We start from the raw sequence: 15,582 nt of genomic DNA, 5'->3' as shown, positions 1-15,582 counted from the left end.
CGCCGCATAACGGACGTCATCCGCGCATGCGCGGGTTGGTCGGCGCCAACCCGTGCATGCGTGGTTGCCGTCCTCTCTAAGTCCACCCCGCAAGGAGATGGGGGACGGATCTTGCGGGGCCGCGGGAGGAAGGAGGTCCTCCTTCAGAGAGGACGGCCCGACGATCGGTGGGCACCGATCGCGGGCCACCCCGCATTCCAGGTGAAGCCCGGTGCAGGATCACCCCTCGCCCCCCCACAGGCCGCCCCCTCAGCGTTCACGCACCGCCCACGACTGCAGCGACCAGGTGTGGACGGCGCCGGGGGGGGGAACCCGCCGTTTTGGCCTGGCCGCTCGGCCCATCCGTGCCTCAGAATAGCGGGGGTGCCGGAGAATCACCATTTTCGGTATCTCCGGCAATTCTCCGGCTTGCGGCCTGTGAAACTCGACCGGGCCGTTCCCGCCGCTTGGGAGAATCGCGGGAGGGTGTCGGACCGGCGGCCCCGGAAATTTTGGCGGCCCCGGCGATTCTCCCAACCGGCGTGGGAGTGGAGAATCGCGCCCAGAGTGTTAGGAAACTAAAGTGTTCCTGTTTTGATTCTTCACTGGGCTGCCTGGACTGCTCTTCAGCTGTCAGGCAGAACAGTTTAGGTTCAGGAGACTTTTAAGCCTGAGATCACCATGCCCAGGATGGCAGGGACAGACCAGACAAGGGACATCCATTCTGCGGTGTGAGAATCCGGGGTCAACCCCTCACCTACAGCCGGAGCCCACCCAATCCCAAGACCCTTGGGAGGAATCCTCCCTCTGCAGCCTGGCAGTGGCCGAGGAGCACATGACATATGGCGTGACCCCCTTTGAGGTCCACCGCGCCAGATGTGGGTTTCATTGCCAGGGTGTAGGTGCCATCATGTCAGAGAGCAGTGATCTCTGTATGTGTTAATACATACAGGGAGGGGGAGGTGAAGAGGAAGCCCTTCCTTGTCAGCAGGGGGAGGGAGGGTCAGGATTTGCATTATGGGGGAGGAAGGCTTGCTGGCGGACTTTGTGATCGGGCCATCCGTTCAAAATAGCGAACCGATACTGGAATTCCAATGGAATCCAGCAACCTCTCCACCATGCATAAATTTGATGGTTAAGTAGTGAGACTTGCATTTGGTGCCACTCCAAGCACAGCAGAGACCAGTCCCAATTCTCTGTTCGCGGGAGCACTTAAGAATGGAGAATCCCGGCCCATGGTCTCCTGAATGATGTTTTTGTATCTTTGTTTGCATGTCAGAGAGTCTATCGACAACACCAGAGATGGTGGAGGTTTCCCATTGCCATATGCAGAAGCTAAACCCATGCCTCACAGGGGCTATGTAGCAGAGGTTCAGGAATGGGAAAGACCATGGTAATGAGTGGGTTATGGGAATGGAAAGATTTAAGGGAATGGGAGGGCATTGGAAATGTAAGGGATTTTGGGATTCGGAGTGGTTTAGGAATGGGAGGGTCCATTGTAATAAAGGGTTTAGAGGAATGGAAAGGGTTAAAGAAATGGGAGGAGTTTAAAAAGAGGAAGGGCGAGGAATTGAGATTTCAATATTTAAGAGGGTCTCAGCTCGGATTTGCCTCAAAGCGAACCAATAAAATCAGTGACGAATTGGCAAATCTATTTGCTTCAAGTGTGTTCAGCAATGATGCAGTGAAAATGCCAGAGAATATGTAAGGGGGGGGGGGGGGGGAGAGAGAAACTGACGGATGCTGAAATAAATAATAATTGCATTTTAAGCTATTAAAAAATGGAGGCAACACTGACTTCGAAGCTATTGGTGAGAACTTAATAACTGACACCTACCTTTTGCATTATTATAGGTAACTCATGTTGTGGGGATACCCTCAGATCAGCCTTAAGGCCCGAACCAGGTGAGACGGAGTCCACCCGCCGCCATTTTGCCTCCCTCCCTCCGCCTCTCAGCTCACAAAATGGCGGCGGTGACGCGAGCCCGGGGGCTGGCAGTTGGCGCGCGTCCAGAAAGTTCGCAGCAGAGAATTGTGTGGAGCCGGCAAGAGCGAGTAAATGTGCCTGTCAGCAGTGTTTTGTTCCTTCATTGCAAATTGGGCTCCCTTCGTTTCGCCGCAGGCAGCATCAGCGAGCGTTGATCGCCACCGCAAATGTTTATCCCGTGTTGTGATTTGTTCAAGGAGGGATTGTGCGGGAGATCTTTACTCTTCCCCAGTGTTCGTGTTTGCCGCCCAATCCAATCATGTGGGGCGGGGAGAATTGTGAAAAGGATAATAAACTTCCCAATGAATCAATCCATTTTGCTGTAAATTAGGAAGACTTGCATTTCGATAGCACCTTTCACGACCACTCCTATGGAACATTTGCTTCTGATTCTTTCATGGGACATGTAAGTGTCACTGACAAGAAAAACTAGGAGCAGGATTAGGCAATTCAGCCCCTCAGGCCCGTCCCACCATTCAACCCAATCATAGTGGATCTCCTTTCAGCCTCAACACTTTCCTGCTTGTTCTCCATAACCTTTCAACCCATTACTAATTAAAAATCTGTCTTTTTCCTCATTTACTCCGTCCATCCACTGCACTCTGGGGTAGTCAATTCCATAGATTTGTCCTTTCAGAGAAGGAATTTCTCTTAACGGTTATCCCTTATCCTAAAATTATGACCTCTTCCTCTCGATTGCCCCACAGGAGGGAGCATCTGCTCTACATCTACTTTGTCAATACCTTTTTATATTACTGAATTGTAATATAAATATGACTTTTTTGTCTTGCCGAGTTGTATTGAATTCTGTTGATAAATAGTCGAAGTCTTCCAGATGATGACATTATTTAGCGAGTAATAAAATAATATACTTGTGAGTTCTTTCACTTTAATACTTTGACCAGTAAAACAAATAAGATTAGATTGAACTAACAATTATAATACACAACACTCTGATCTGTTCACGTCTTCACTCTCGCTGTCCTCCACACAGGGCACGATTCTCCACTCCCACACCGGTTGGGAGAATCGCTTGGGCCGCCAAAATTTCCGGGGACGCCGGTCCGACGCCCTTCCGCGATTCTCCCAAGCGGCGGGAACGGCCCGGTCGAATTTCGCAGGTCGGAGACACCGAAAATGACGATTCTCCGGCACCCCCGCTATTCTGAGGCCCAGATGGGCCGAGCGGCCAGGCCAAAACGGCAGGTTCCCCCTGGTGCCATCCACACCTGGTCGCTGCAGTCGTGGGCGGTGCGTGAACGCTGGGGGGGGGGGGGCGAGGGGGGATCCTGCACCGGGCTTCACCTGGAATGTGGCGTGGCCCGCGATCGGTGCCCACCGATCGTCGGGCCGTCCTCTCTGAAGGAGGACCTCCTTCATTCCTTGGCCCCGCAAGGTCCGTCCCCCATCTTCTTGCGGGGCGGACTTAGAGAGGACGGCAACCGCGCATGCGCGGATGACGTCCGCTATGCGGCGCCGGCCGCGTCATCTATGCGGCGCTGCTTTTACATGGGCAACAAGGCCTGGCGCGTGTAAATGACGCGGCCCCGATCCTGGCCCATTGTCAGGGCCTGAATCGGTCAGTACCGGGGCCGTTCCGCGCCGTCGTGAACCTCGACGGCGTTCACGACGGCGCGGCCACTTCGGCGTGGGAGTGGAGAATCCCGCCCACAGTAACTAAAGAAAGAGCAGGAAACTCCTTATATAGGTCCTGTTAGCGTTGCCATCTAGTGATCATCTGTCTGTACTGACTTCACATTAACTAAACATGTATTGACACATACAGAGATCACTACACTTTTATCATATTACATACCTCAATTACATCCGCCAAAGCACTGAAGTTTATCTCCATTTATATAATAAGTTGCCGTTCCATTTTCTCGACAACAGTGGATAACCTCTCAATTATCCACGTTAAACTCCATCTGCCAAATTTTGGCCTCACCTAACCTATCTATATACCTTTGTAAATTTCTTATTTCCTTAATGCAACTTGCTAACCCATCTTAGTGCATCTGCAAATTTTACTATAGTCTTCTATCCCTGCATCCAAGTCATTAATATATATTGTAAATAGTTAGGGCTCCAAGGACCGAACTGTGTGGCACCCCATTAGTTACACCTTGCCAACCAGGAAAAGACCCATTTATCCCCATTCTACCTGGTTGGTTAGCCAGTCTTCTATCCAAGCTAATAAATTACCCCAAATCCCATGTGATCTTACCTTTTGTGTGGCACCTTATCAAATGCCTTAAGGGAGTCCAGATGCGCCACAGCTACAGGATCCTCATTATCCACTTGGCTTGTTACATCTTCGAACTCTGGCAAATTCGTCAAACACGATTTACCCTTTATAAAACCATGCTGACTCTGGTGGATTGCGGTTTGACTTTCTAAATGTCCTGCTATTACTTCCTTAATGGATTCTAACAATTTCCCAATGACATGTTAAACTAATTCATCTATAGTTTTCTACTTTCTGCCTCCTTCCTTTTTCGAATAAGGGCATTATATTAGCATTTTTCCGATCCACTGGGACCTTTCCCTCGTCCAGGGAATTTTGGAATATTATAACCAATGGACCCACTAACTCCACTGCTACTTCTTTTAAGACATAAGTCTGTAGGCCTTGGGGTCTTGTCTGCCTTCAATCCCAACAGTTTGTTTAGCACTTATTCCCTTAAAACCAGCATTTATTCTATCCTAATTACCCTTACCTGAAAAAGAATTGTAGTCCCTGTTGCAATACAGAAATGCACCAACTAGCTTTGAGCACCCCATAAACAACAATGTTATAATGACCAGATAATCTGTTCTTGTGATGTTGATTGAGGGATAGATATTGGCCAAACCACTGGGTACAATCCCCCTACTCTTTGCTGAAATAGTACCAGAGGATCTTTTATGCCCACCCAAGCAGACAGATGGGGCTTCAGTTCAATATCTCATCTTAAAAAAAAGCCCCTCGCAAGTGTCGGCCAAGAATTTTGTGCTCAAGACCTGGAGTTGGACGCAACCTAGAACTGAGGGGCAAGAGTGCTTGCTACTGTGGTAGTATGCATTAGGGGTCATGTGGGACTGTGAAGCCGTGATGCTATTGGCTGACAGATCCCGGGTCCTGGTGGGCTGTTGATCCCTAGCTCCGCCCTGAAGGCGGAGTATAAGAACCCGGGCTTCTCCCTGCAGCTCCAGTCTGTTGCTGAACTGCGGGGAACAAGTCACGCTTAATAAAACCTCATCGACTTCATCTCTATTCGTCTCTCTCGTAAGTCATTGTGCGCTACAATTTATTAAGCGTGCTTAAAGGACTATGGAGCTCAGGATCGCCCCGGAATGCCTGCGGATCAGTCCCCACGCAGTGAACTCAGCAGCAGTTTTTAAACACTGGCAGGCTTGTTTCGAAGGCTACCTCCGAACGGCCCCCGGCCGGATTACAGAAGACCAGAAACTACAGGTCCTGCACTCAAGGGTAAGCCCGGAAATTTACCCTCTCATAGAAGACGCAGAGGATTTCCCGACGGCGCTCGCAGCACTAAAGAGCGTCTACGTTCGCCCAGTGAACCAGGTCTACGCACGCTATCAACTCGCAACGAGACGGCAAAGTCCCGGAGAATCGCTAGAGTTCTACGCCGCGCTGCTAATTTTGGGACGGGGCTGCAGCTGCCCGCCGGTAAATGCGACTGAACACACGGACATGTTAATTCGCGATGCGTTTGTGGAAGGTATGAACTCTCCCCAAATCCGCCAAAGACTTTTAGAAAAAGAGTCGCTAGGACTCTCAGAGGCACGGGCCATCGCAGCTTCCCTAGATGTGGCCTCGCAAAACGCCCGCGCCTACGGCCCCGACCGCGCGGCAGCCCCTTGGGCTCCGTGGACCCCCGTCGCGACAAACCCCCCCCCCTCCCTCACAGGCTTGCGCGGTTAAGACGCCAGATCATCCCGGGGGGCCCGCTACTATTTCTGCGGGCAGGCGAAACACCCCCGGCAGCGCTGCCCGGCCCGCGCAGCGATTTGCAAGAGCTGCGGCAAAAAGGGCCATTTCGCGGCTGTGTGCCGGTCCCGGGGGTTCGCCACTGTCCCCGGAGAAGAAAGAGTCCAGCGCATCCCAAAAGCTCCCGAACCCCCCAGCGCCCCAGGTGCGACCCGCGGGCGCCGCCATTTTGGGTCCCGGCCACCACGAGGGGAGGATGGGCGCCGCCATCTTGTGACCCCCCAGCCATGTGCGATGCATGGGGGCGGCCATTTTGTCCACTCCCGACCACGTGCGATCCGTGGGGGCGGCCATTTTGTCCACCCCCGGCCGCGTGCGATTCATGGACGCCGCCATCTTGGATGACAACAATGGACCCCAGCATCGACGGCTCCACGGGGTCCGAAGAAGACGCTGAGACACTACGACCACATCTGGCCTCGGTGACGTTGGATCAAGCACGGCCCCGGACGCTCCAGACGACGGCAACAACGGTGCTGATCAACGGACACGAGACACCATGCCTGATCGACTCCGGGAGCACCGAAAGCTTCATCCACCACGACACGGTAAGACGCTGTTTTTTGACCATCCGTCCCAGTACGCAAAAGATTTCCCTAGCTGCAGGATCCCACTCCGTAGAGATCAAAGGGTTCTGCATAGTGACCCTAACGGTGCAAGGAAGGGAGTTTAAAAACTACAGGCTCTACGTCCTTCCCCAACTCTGCGCGCCCACATTACTGGGATTAGATTTCCAATGCAACCTGCAGAGCCTAACGTTTCAATTCGGCGGCCCAATACCCCCACTCACTATCTGCGGCCTCGCAACCCTCAAAGTTGAACCGCCGTCCTTGTTTGCAAACCTCACCCCGGATTGCAAACCCGTCGCCGCTAGGAGCAGACGGTTCAGCGCCCAGGACCGGACATTTATCCGGTCCGAAGTCCAGCGGTTGCTGAAGGAAGGCATAATCCAGGCCAGCAATAGTCCCTGGAGAGCACAGGTGGTTGTAGTAAAGACCGGGGAGAAGCAAAGGATGGTCATAGACTATAGCCAGACCATCAACAGGTACACACAGCTAGATGCGTACCCTCTCCCCCGCATATCCGACATGGTAAATCGGATTGCCCAATATAAGGTCTTCTCCACCGTGGACCTCAAGTCCGCCTATCACCAGCTCCCCATCCGCCCAAGTGACCGCAAGTACACAGCCTTCGAGGCAGATGGGCGACTATACCACTTCCTAAGGGTCCCATTTGGCGTCACAAACGGGGTCTTGGTCTTCCAACGGGAGATGGACCGAATGGTTGATCAACACGGGTTGCAGGCCACGTTCCCGTATCTCGACAACGTAACCACCTGCGGCCACGATCAGCAGGACCACGACGCCAACCTCCAAAAATTCCTCCAGACCGCAAACGCCTTGAACCTCACATACAACGAGGACAAGTGCGTGTTTAGCACAAACCAGCTGGCCATCCTGGGATACGTAGTGCGCAATGGGATAATAGGCCCCGACCCCGAACGCATGCGCCCCCTTATGGAATTTCCCCTCCCCCACTGCTCCAAAGCCCTGACACGCTGCCTGGGTTTTTTTTCATATTACGCCCAGTGGGTCCCCCAGTATGCAGACAAGGCCGCCCACTAATACAGACTACTACCTTCCCCCTGTCGACAGAGGCTCGCCAGGCCTTCAGCCGCATCAAAGCGGATATCGCAAAGGCCACGATGCGCGCCATCGACGAGTCCCTCCCCTTCCAGGTCGAGAGCGACGCCTCCGATGTAGCTCTAGCGGCCACCCTTAACCAAGCGGGCAGACCCGTGGCCTTCTTCTCCCGAACCCTCCACGCCTCAGAAATCCGCCACTCCTCAGTGGAAAAGGAAGCCCAAGCCATAGTGGAAGCTGTGCGACATTGGAGGCATTACCTGGCCGGCAGGAGATTCACTCTCCTCACTGACCAACGGTCAGGCGCCTTCATGTTCGATAATGCACAGCGGGGCAAAATTAAAAATGACAAGATCTTAAGGTGGAGGATCGAGCTCTCCACCTTCAACTACGAGATCTTGTACCGTCCCGGAAAGCTGAACGAGCCGTCCGATGCCCTATCCCGCGGCACATGTGCCAACGCACAAATAGACCGTCTCCAAACCCTCCACGAGGATCTCTGCCACCCGGGGGTCACTCGGTTCTACCATTTTATAAAGTCCCGCAACCTCCCCTACTCTGTGGAGGAGGTCCGTACAGTCACCAGGAACTGCCACATCTGCGCTGAGTGCAAACCGCATTTTTTCAGGCCAGATAGAGCGCACCTGATCAAGGCTTCCCATCCCTTTTCTACGCCTCAGTCTGGATTCCAAAGGGCCCCTCCCCTCCACCGATCGCAACACATACTTCCTGAACGTGGTGGACGAGTACTCCCGTTTCCCTTTCGCCATCCCCTGCCCCGACATGACAGCGGCCACAGTTATTAAAGCCCTTAGCACCATATTCACACTGTTCGGTTGCCCCACATATATCCATAGCGACAGGGGGTCCTCCTTCATGAGTGACGAGCTGCGCCAGTTCCTGCTCAGCAAGGGCATAGCCTCGAACAGGACGACCAGCTACAACCCCCGGGGGAACGGGCAAGTAGAGAGGGAGAACGGCACGGTCTGGAAGACCGTCCTACTGGCCCTACGGTCCAGGGATCTCCCAGTTTCACGGTGGCAGGAGGTCCTCCCGGACGCTCTCCACTCCATCCGGTCGCTGCTGTGTACCACCACTAACCAAACGCCTCATGAGCGCCTCCTCGTCTTCCCCAGGAAGTCCTCCTCCGGAACGTCGCTGCCGACCTGGCTGGCGGCCCCAGGACCCATCTTGCTCCGGAAACATGTGCGGGCGCACAAGTCGGACCCGTTGGTCGAGAGGGTTCATCTCCTCCACGCGAACCCGCAGTACGCCTACGTGGCGTACCCCGACGGTCGACAGGACACGGTCTCCCTGCGAGACCTGGCGCCCGCCGGCAACACGCACACCCCCCCGACACCGATCACCCCCTCCCTGCCACCGGCGCACCCCGCGACCGCCCCCTTCCCGGGAGGATCGGTCCTCCTCCCATGTCCGACCAGGAGTTAAACAGAAGCAGACACCGAAAAGCTCCCGGAGACGACAACGCGGGAACAAGCACCTGCACCACCACCGGGGCTGAGGCGATCGACAAGGAAGACCAGACCGCCCGCTCGACTCGTGGCATCGGTGTAACACAAGAATGTTGTTGGATGTAACGAGAATGTTCTTTTCCTCTTACGAATATTGTAAATAGTTCACAAACCCTGTACATAGCCCAGTGTAGGGCAAAGTGTAGGGCATTGAAATGACATGCCAAAAATATTTTCCTCCCAGGACCAGCCTTGTAAACCCCTACCACCATGCGAAGCACCACCCCGCCGGGTTCATTTTTAACAAGGGGTGAATGTGGTAGTATGCATTAGGGGTCATGTGGGACTGTGAAGCCGTGATGCTATTGGCTGACAGATCCCGGGTCCTGGTTGGCTGTTGATCCCTAGCTCCGCCCTGAAGGCGGAGTATAAGAACCCGGGCTTCTCCCCGCAGCTCCAGTCTGTTGCTGAACTGCGGGGAACAAGCCACGCTTAATAAAGCCTCATCGACTTCATCTCTATTCGTCTCTCTCGTAAGTCATTGTGCGCTACAGCTACCAACTGAGTTATGTATTACACTTCGAAAAGATTAACACAGCTAGCAGCCATTATAATTTATTTATAGCTCCACAACTGAGAGGGCAATTCAACAAAATGCTCAGGTCTTGCAATAAAGCAGTGTTTATCAAACTTTTTTCCCAGGAACCACTTCTACTGGATGACCTTCGCGACCCACGCCGTCCGACCTTTGTGGCACACCATTTTAACTTGCCTTTAATGCGAAAGGAGAACTTGCTTGGTCCTCACAATCTCACTTGCTTTGTCATTCATTTCTGCCAAGGGCTTCAGCTGATCATAGAACCCCTACAATGCAGAAGGAGGCCATTTGGCCTATTGAATCTGCATCGTCCCTTGCTCCGATAGAGCACCCTACCTAGGCGCAATCCCCCACACCTAGCCCCGTAACTCCACCAGCGTTTGTGCAATTTAGCATAGCCAATTCACTTAATCTGCACATCTTTCGATTGTGGGAAGAAACCGGAGGAAACCCACGCAGACATGGGGCGAACACATGGGCTTTGTATTCTAATTCGCATTGTCACAATTAACAAAGCCATATCTCAAGAAATATCTTTACACTGCTTTATTCCTGATTTCAGTTTTCTCTTTGTTTAAAACGATCCATCTTCAGTTGTTCATCGTCCAGTTGCTTTGCTTGCTGGCAGTTAGAAAATAGAGGAATTTCTGCTCTGATTTTGTGTCAAAAGCACGGACGTACAGGGCACGGGTGCGTGACCTGCTCTATGTCCCCGCTCCTGGCTGGAAGACTGCATCGTTCTATTTAAAAGTCGGTCGCGGCCAGCATTCCTAATTTAAAAGCCGGTTGCGGTCGTTGGGAATGACAAGACCGTTTGCTCGCGACCCTCTCGACATCCGCCCACAGTTTGAAAAACCCTGAAATAGAGTACGCTCCTGCCTGGCTTGAAAAAATACATTAAAGTGGTACATGTACCCAGTTTCCCAGAATGCAATATGACAAAACCAACAACCTGAAAATTTAATAGGTTGGGTAACGTATTTTTTTACTGAAATCACAACCAAAACACATAGACCCAATACTTCAGTCATTAAATAAAGTTTTTCCATTAATTACACCAGTATGTGTTTAACAAAAATACTGACATTTGATAAGAAATAACAGTTTAAACAAACAAGATTTCATGTTTTTTGCATTTTTATTGGAAATGACTTTGTGAATTAACCGTTGAAATATGGCTGGGACGTTTTTCATGCCAAATGGAATAACTTTGAATTGGTATATACCATCTAGAGTCACAAAAGCTGAAATCTCCTTCACCCTTTCGGATAAAGTAATAAATTGTTGAGTTGCCTTCCAGAGGAAAAACGGACGGACCTGAGTCATTGTTATCACGTGGGCAAGTTTGTAGAGATAAATTGGGAAGTACTAAAATGGCTATACATGATGTAGATGTGGGAAATGCTGTTCCAATCAAACAACATCCATATAGACTTAACCCTTTAAAATTGGCACAGGTTAACAAAGAGATTGAGAGTATGCTTACAAATGGCATAATTGAAGTGGGTTGCAGCCAATGGAGCTCACCCATAGTGATGGTACCTAAACCAGACGGTACCCAACGGTTGTGTGTGGACTATAGAAGGGTTAACGCATTTACAAGAACGGACTCTTATCCTATCCCACGTTTGGAAGATTGCATTGGAAAAAGTGGGACAATCAGCTTTTATTTCCAAACTGGATTTACTTAAAGGTTACTGGCAGGTACCTTTATCCAAAAGAGCGAAGGAGATTTCAGCTTTTGTGACTCCAGATGGTATATACCAATTCAAAGTTATGCTATTTGGCATGAAAAACGCCCCTGCCGCATTTCAATGGTTAACTAACAAATTTGTTTCAGGATTACCGAATTGTGCGGTATACAGCGACGATCTGGTAATTTTCAGCCAGACATGGATAGAACATTTAAAACATCTGATGGAGTTATTCGATCGACTTCAGGAGGCGGGTTTGGTGATAAACCTAGCCAAAAAGTGAATTTGGAAAAGCCCATGTCACTTTCCTTGGCCATACAATTGGATAGGGTTGAATGGTCACACGGGATGAGAAACCAAGTTATTGAGGAGTTTCCAATACCCTCAAGACGAAGGGGAATAATGCGATTTCTTGGCATGAGTGGATTTGATCGAACATTTGTGAAACCTTTTTGTAGCGTGGTTGCTCAACTGATGGAATTGCTGAAGAAACGTCGAAAATTTCAGTGGACAGCAGACTTTGAACAGGCATTTGACTGCCTGAAAGCTGCGATAACCAATGCTCCTGTGTTGGAGACTTACAAGGGACTCTGTGATCAGATTGAACTAAAGTATCTGACTTTAAAGAGAAATGCCGATGCGTAAAGAAATGGATGGATCGTGCAGAAACCTTCTGTTCAAAGAGACTGTCAATCGGGAAGGATTCCAAAAATGGACTACATTATTATATCTGTTTGCGTATGTTGTTTTTTGAAACGAAAAAGTATATTTACTGTGTGCATTTCTTAAAGGATGGTGAAAAGGTGAAAAATGAAACCATCTTGAAGTTGATGTTTTTTTTTTCTTGGGGGAGGTGTCATGTGAGAAGTACCTTTAAGAAATGGGTGTTTATAAATTGGTGTGTATCTCAGTATCTGTAGTGAGAGTACCTTTAAGAAATGGGTGTTTATAAATGGGTGTGTATATAAATATCTGTAGTAAGAGTACCTTTAAGAAATGGGTGTTTATTACTGCAGTGATGTCAGAGTGGGTGGAGCTGGGCTGTCTGTCAGCTTTTTACTTTCGCTTTAGGCTTTTTGCTGCAGGGTGGGTTTGGTTTCATTTTAGTTTTAGAGAAGCTGCAATCACAGCAGGATGTGTGTGAATCTCTGCAAGCTTATGAATGTCCATTTGCTGATTTCAACGTGTAACTGTTCTCAGTAGTGAAGTTAAGCATGTCTTTCTGTAAGAAGGTGTTTTTAAGTCTTATGGATGTTAAAAGGAAAGCTTAAAGGATTACTTAGTGTTGTAGTCTTTGGGCCCATAACAAATTACATAACACCGGCATCGGGTGAAGCATACAGAGGTGTAGTGTTAATTAGGTCAATTCATAAGAGAATCGTTTAGGAGTCTGGTAACAGCAGGGAAGAAGCTGGTTTTAAGTCTGTTTGTGCGTGTTCTCAGACTTTTGTATCTCCTGCCCGATGGAAGAGGTTGGAAGAGTGAGTATGCCAGGTGGGAAGGATCTTTGATTAAGCTGCCTGCTTTCCCCAGGCAGCGGGAAGTGTAGATGGAGTCAGTGGATGGGAGGCAGGTTCGTGTGATGGGCTGGGCCGTGTTCACGACTCTGAAGTTTCTTGCGGTCCTGGGCCGAGCAGTTGCCATACCAGGCTATGATGCAGCCCGATAGGATGCTTTCTATGGTGCATCTGTAAAAGTTGATCAGAGTTAATGTGGACATGCTGAATTTCCTTAGTTTCCTGAGGAAGTATAGGCGCTGTTGTGCTTTCTTGGTGGTAGCGTCGACGTGGATGGACCAGGACAGATTTTTGGAGATGTGTACCCCTAGGAATTTGAAACTGCTAACCATCTCCACCTTGGCCCTGTTGATGCTGACGGGTATGTACAGTACTTTGCGTCCTGAAGTCAATGACAAGCTCTTTAGTTTTGCTGGCATTGAGGGATAGATTGTTGTCGCTGCACCACTCCACTAGGCTCTCTATCTCCCTCCTGTATTCTGATTCGTCGTTATTCAAGATCCGGCCCACTATGGTCGCATCGTCACCAAACTTGTCGATGGAGTTGGAACCAAATTTTGCGACGCAGTCGTGTGTGTACAAGGAGTATAGTAGGGGGCTAAGTATGCAGCCTTGAGGGGCAAATGGAAGAGAGGAGGAATTTATTTTTCAGAGCGTCATTAATCTTTGGAATTTTCTATCTCAGAGCAGTGAGACTTGGTCATTGGATATTTTCATGGCTGAGCTGGTAGCTTTTTAATCCATAAGGGAGTTACCAGTTATGGGGGGGCAGGCAGGAAATGGAGTTGAGGACACAATCAGATTAACCATGATTTTGTTGAATGGTGGAGCAGGGTCGAGGGGCCGAATGGCCTACTCCTGCTTCAATTCCTTATGGGGCAAGGACACACTCGATCCAGTGGAAACCAAAATTTATTGTGGCTCTAATTACAGTGTATCGGGACTGAAATAACTTTCAATAAAAGGGCCAATCTCTGTGCACTGAAAGCTCACAGTTGCTTGCTAGTTCTCATTAATACATCTGTCAGGGCAGCACGATGGCGCAGTGGGTTAGCCCTGCTGCCCCGTGGCACCGAGGTCCCAGGTTCGAGCCCGGCTCTGGGTCACTGTCCGTGTGGAGTTTGCACATTCTCCCCATGTTTGAGTGGGTTTCACCCCCACAACCCAAAGATGTGCAGGCTAGATGGATTGTACACGCTAAATTGCCCCTTAATTAGAAAAAAAATGAATTGGGTACTCTAAGTTTAAAAATATATATATATATCTGTACCCATTTAATTTGTTATTTTCTTGTTGGGAGTTTTCCGGCTTTTTTACTAGGTGCGAAGAAAACAGTTCGACAATGTAACAATATCTAAAATGGGAAAAATCTTGGACTTTATGTTTCCAGTAAATTTACCAGATGGTCACATCTGTCCTGGAGTAGCTCACATCCATTGAAAATAACGTATAGTGCTCTTGAGCTGGTTTCTCCGTTGTCGGTGTATATTGGGAGACTCACCCCACCATCTTTATTTGATTCTCTTTACATATCCACTGCAACTAGCAACTGCTTCCATGTGAATAATGAAAATGAGCCACTGCCTTGCTTACTTAATGTCTTCCCACATTACAACAGTGACTGCACTTCAGCGTCTGTGAAACACTTTGTGATGTCCTGGAGCCTTTATTTCTTTTATAGTTTGATCTGTGAAACAAACCACTGGTCATCAAGACCAGAGACAATGGGAAAGTGGGTTTTCCAGCAATTCATCACCTGGAAATGGCATTCCACTGTAGGCTATCCCCTCTGGAAAGACTTGGCTGATTCACAGTTGTTGTAGAAAATAAAATCCATCTGCGTTATTTGATAACCCCCTTGGGGGCCAAGGACTGTGTGCTCCATTTGATTTCCCCTTATACAGCTGAGTATGAGCTCTCCCGGTAATTGGGGTGGGGTTTCTCCTTAACAAGGGAAAACCACACAGTATAAAAACCCTGATCTGGACCCAGATCAGGGAGGGTGGCCCTTTGGGGAGAGGAGTTATAGTCTTTTATAGTTTTGTATACACCATATTAAACCTGTTGTTCAGTTCTACCCTACCGTGTGTTCCTGTTGTCTCTCCCATTCGGGTTCTACACTGGCTACGAGGGTGAAGTGGAGCTGCTGCAACCGCCGTGTGTTCTACCACCGACCCATTTTGTTCAGGTCTACTCTGGATAGGGAGATGCCGCACATCGGGAAACTCGACCAGTTCGCGCAGGTACCGATGACTGGACTCAATACATAGAATGGGTGTAATTTTTTTCAGTCAAATGCAATCATTGGGGATGGAAGGCAGACCGGGGGACCCACCTATGCTCTCTTCAAGAACCTCAAGTATCCGGACAGACTGGACTCCAAGCTTTCACCACGTTTGTGTCCCTGGTTGAGGACTACCTTAACCCGTAATCCCCGATAATGGTCCGCCGGTTCCGGTTCCTCGCAGGCCCAAGGAGAATCAAATGGCGACCTTTTTGGTTCACTTGAGGACACTCACCGCCGCATGTGAGTTCGGGGCTGCACTGTCTGAATCCTTGTGGGACTGTTTCGTCTGTGGGCTCCAAGACGCTGATATCGGAAGATGACTTACGGAGGCCGACTTAACCCTCCAGAGGGCAGTGGATATCGCCATGTCCCAAGAGAGCGCAGAGCGTGGGCTTCAAGAGTTGCAGGGCT

The 15,582-nt window shown here is 49.9% G+C and overlaps 1 protein-coding gene and 1 long non-coding RNA gene across 8 annotated transcripts in view; one reads left to right on the top strand and one right to left on the bottom strand.

Moving 5' to 3' along the window:
* klhl22 (kelch-like family member 22) overlaps positions 1-1,930 on the bottom strand; it is a 115,180-nt gene extending 113,250 nt beyond the window's left edge. For 6 of the 7 annotated variants that reach the window (XM_072499207.1, XM_072499244.1, XM_072499217.1 and 3 more), the window contains exon 1: positions 1,817-1,930. The gene's annotated coding sequence lies outside the window, so the exon portion shown is untranslated. The remainder of the gene's footprint in view (positions 1-1,816) is intronic. The other variant, XM_072499234.1, reaches the window with a different exon arrangement.
* Positions 1,565-2,277, top strand: LOC140410749 (uncharacterized). The gene is made up of 2 exons (XR_011940723.1): positions 1,565-1,683; positions 1,834-2,277. It is a non-coding gene; the product is annotated as an uncharacterized lncRNA (long non-coding RNA).
* The last annotated feature ends 13,305 nt before the right edge of the window (positions 2,278-15,582 follow it).

This window comes from Scyliorhinus torazame, chromosome 1 (assembly GCF_047496885.1).
Source record: "Scyliorhinus torazame isolate Kashiwa2021f chromosome 1, sScyTor2.1, whole genome shotgun sequence".
NCBI lineage: Eukaryota > Metazoa > Chordata > Chondrichthyes > Carcharhiniformes > Scyliorhinidae > Scyliorhinus > Scyliorhinus torazame.
Note: the sequence above shows the minus strand (reverse complement) of the source record. Positions and strands in the feature narration are given on the sequence as shown.